Source organism: Lolium perenne, chromosome 4 (genome assembly GCF_019359855.2).
Source record: "Lolium perenne isolate Kyuss_39 chromosome 4, Kyuss_2.0, whole genome shotgun sequence".
NCBI classification, from domain to species: domain Eukaryota; kingdom Viridiplantae; phylum Streptophyta; class Magnoliopsida; order Poales; family Poaceae; genus Lolium; species Lolium perenne.
Window position 1 is genome coordinate 286,024,405 of NC_067247.2, and position 4,005 is coordinate 286,028,409.

At 38.8% G+C, this 4,005-nt stretch overlaps 1 long non-coding RNA gene across 1 annotated transcript; it reads right to left on the reverse strand.

The window, feature by feature from the left end:
- Window positions 1-1,385: 1,385 nt before the first annotated feature.
- On the reverse strand, window positions 1,386-2,682 carry LOC127295657 (uncharacterized). The gene is made up of 3 exons (XR_007847998.2): window positions 2,222-2,682; window positions 1,810-2,052; window positions 1,386-1,732 (listed from the first exon to the last, which is right to left on the reverse strand). It is a non-coding gene; the product is annotated as an uncharacterized lncRNA (long non-coding RNA).
- Between the last annotated feature and the right edge of the window lie 1,323 nt (window positions 2,683-4,005).

Genomic DNA, 4,005 nt, shown 5'->3' on the forward strand with positions numbered 1-4,005 from the left:
TACTCCCCCCGGCCTCTTTTAATTGACTTAGATTTAGTACAACTTTGTACTAAATTTGAGTCAATTAAAAAAGAACGGAGGGAGTACACTACTATCGACAGATACAGCTGACAGATAACGACGGATACTTTGTGTGGCACCTTAGGGCATTAAAGGGGGAGAGGAGAGTTTGATCAGATTAGCACTTTGGACACACTGATTATATTAATTATCTTCCAGATGAAAATGGCACAGTAAGCAAAGAACTACAGGACGTGGATTGGGTTGATCTGCTATCAAAAGGTAAGTTACTCTTGTCTAAGTTTTTATAAGTGAACTTTCTTTGCTTTAATTACACGATTGTTACGATTTGCTCTCAACTTCCTTCCATCAGTTACAAAAAGTTCCTTCATCAGTTAGAAAATGTAGGCATGAGTTTGCCTGTTTAGTTGCAGATTTCTCTTACATAAGTAAACAAAAATTGGAGAGGGAGATCAGAAATTGGGTAACAAAGATCATAGTTCATTACTAAGTGAATCGGTCCCAATGATCAGAAGTAATAAAAAGATACATAAGACCAATTACTACTTTCAGTACATCAATTCCCAATGCATAGAGCAACATAAGACCAATGCCTACTTTCAGTACATCAATTCCCAATGTATAGAGCAACATAAGACCAAGGACTACTTTCAGTACATTGATTTCAACTGTACGGGGCAACCTATGCCACATGATAGAGACTACTGAAGGTACCATAACGCAAGACCAACTGATAACACAAAAGCTCTTATAATGGAGCGATCTAAACTGCATTCAGTACATCATTTTGAAGCCACAGTTAATACTTGATCCTAACAATGACAACAGATATTTTGGGAGTCAACCAAAGCTCAGAGATTCAGCTGCAGGTATCATCTTTCTGAATAGTTGTGTATATATTTTTTCCCTTCAGATCGAGACCAATTCCCTAAAAAGAACAAAAAGGATACTGCATCTGCCACCATTGAGATGACAAAAGGAAGATTGTGCTCGCCTCCTTGAATATGAACATGTAAAGCATGTGAAGGCTAACATATCATTGTATGCACAGGTAATCAGCTGAACATTGGCACCTACATGGGCATGTAGGGCATCCCTTATTTTCCTTAAAAGTTGTATTGCTAGCTTAAGACCTTAGAGAAACCTGTAAGGAACAACAAATAATCTTGTGCATTAAGTGCTAGAATATGCTGACATAAAAACACATAGAGCAATAGCAATTCCATTCTGCAGTGGTAAATCAACGAAGTGCTAAAAAATGTGCCACCGATTTTTTGTAGTAAGTGGGTACGATGAGACCATCATGCACCTGAAATCTTTAGTATGTCATTTGCAGGGAGCAATCATAGCAAGTATCTTTAACATTGATCGAGCAATCATAGCCAGTATCTTAAACATTGATCGAAAAATGAATACAGATTCATGGAACGCCGAGTATCTATGCGGAAATCATGTGCCAACTGCCAACAGTTGTAGGAGGTACCGAATGGACCTTACAGTATAAATATCTGAAAATCCTGGGATAGGGATTAGAAAGCCAAAGTTTACTCGTCATTTCTTTCCTGCTTAGGTCTCCTCCAAATTTTCATGTCTTTTTTCACCACTCAAGTATCAGGTCTTTATTTCTTGGCGTCAAGATGTTCTTTTCTAATTCGCAAAAAGTTCTTTTCTACACTTCAATAGCCCGCAGCAAGGAAACTGCCTGTACAAACTGAATGAAACAGAACAAACTGATGACCATCTTAATATGCTTAAATGCTAGCAATTGGCACATGTAAATCAGCTTACCACCAAGTTCAAGCATACAAGAATTCCCACTTATTTTGGTTCATTTACGTACGTTCTTGATCTTGTAAGCCCATTGTTCCAACATGTGAGCCTCCTGAAGATTCCTTTGTAAACTTCTTTTCACAGGTTCTTGTAATTTTCTTTTGACCGTGATACTACTTGATTTCAAGTTTCTGACAATGGCCATTCATTCTTGTGAGCCAATAGAACAGCTAACAGCTACGGGGCTGATCAGTCCACCAGCTGTGCACACATGTTTTTCACTTCAGTTAGAGTTAGAAACCAACTTCTGAAAATAAGAGAACAATGCTAGAAGCAAATATGTTAAACCATAAGCAAAATATAAGTACAACCATCATTTTTCAGTAACTCTGACAGTCCAGTCATACTTGCACAAAGCAGGAACAATTACCTAAGCACAGGTCAGCCAGCTGATGTCGCCACGACACAGATCTCCTTTCAATGTCATGGTGGCGACCAGCCCATGTTCACCTGTCCACTCACACCGACCATGCATCCATGAAGAAGTCATCATGCTGTCATATTGGGAGCATATAAATGGTAAGGAACCACCTTTGGATGTCAGCCGGAGCAGGATCTTGTTCTTCAGGCTACCACGGACGCTTGTTAGTTGCCTTCTCTTCTCCCCCTTGGCGGCTACAGCTGTTGTCTAGGTGACAAAGAGTAGAAAATAGTGACAAATAGATAAGCTATGTTGTTTCAATTTCCATGCTCATTGCAGGGCCTGGCAAAAAAAAACTGATATTTTCTACCTGAAGATTACGCTAGATACATCTTCGCAGATGAAAATCATGAGATATGACAGAAAAATGGTGCTGAAAACCGCATGAGCTATATGGCATAGGCACATGTTGTTGCTCGCTGAACCACTCTTTGTTAGTACTTCCAAACAAAACTAGGTTAACTTCAACTATTCCAGACCACTTTGTGTCAAGTTTATCTCATTGCAATTGTGCAATTAAGGTAAATGTTGAGACAAATAGTAGAATTCCATATACTCGTGCTAAGTATCACGATATAAACCTATCTTATGTGGTGTTATATACTACACATCAGAGCCTGATGTTTAGAGATGTCTTACTCAACTATTTTATTCAGGCCTATGATGGTGTGTATTATAAGCACAAAGCTGAATCTTCTTGGATTTTATGGATTTTCATTGTTTGACTAGATCCATACATGAAGTTTGACTTTGATATGCAAATGCATGTTGCAATATCAAGTCCTTACTTGATGCTATAGATCTAGGGGGTAATAGTATAAACCATGATCATGCCCTTGAGAAATGTGAGGATAAGTTAAACCCTAATAGGATAAGTAGATATCATTCACCACATGAAATCATGGGGAGATCATTAGTATGCAACAATAGGCTTATAACCTAAACCTTAACTTGTGAACCAGAATATTGCCCTTGGAAATATCCAAATTAATTTCCCAATGATTGTTGATCTTACTTAATGATATATAGAGTTTTATTTGGTTGTATCTTGCAGGAAACAATTCCAAAGTAATGTTTATTTATGAATTTCAAATAAGAGAGTGATTGGGTATGATAACCTTTGCCATAAAATAAGAACATCTGTTTAAGTACAAACCAAGTAACAATAAAATGGAGAAGCCATTCTTGACTATCTTCTCCATGCCTTAAAACTAATCCTAATCCTAGGCGGCCTCCCATCGTCCGAATTCGTGACGAGGCTCGTTTCTGGAACCGTATAAAGTCCCCTGGACGAACCCTAGCCTCCCTTTCTTCTTCCCCTGCTATTATATTTTGATACACCATGTAATATCATACTTTTAGAGCGTATTGGATATGAATAAATGGCAAAACGAACATGAACCACATTGACAAAATATAGCACATATTTATCAATCATACAGTACTTACTATTTTCCTAGAGAAGAATCATTACTATGGAGATTATGCAAAACAAGAGATGGATGCATGGGTGCGCAGTCAGTTGGTAATTATTCACCTTACTATTCTCTGCTGCAATATCGGCATCGTCCATCCGCAAGTCAGAAGGAGAGGCCGAGACAGAAGCATGTCCTCTAGAGACATGACCCGAAGGACTATCAGGCCGGCCACGCGAAGAAAGAACAGCATCGTTGACCTGCAGACCAGTTCGAAGGGCGGAGGTTGCAGCCACGGAGCAAAAGGTAAAGCCTAAC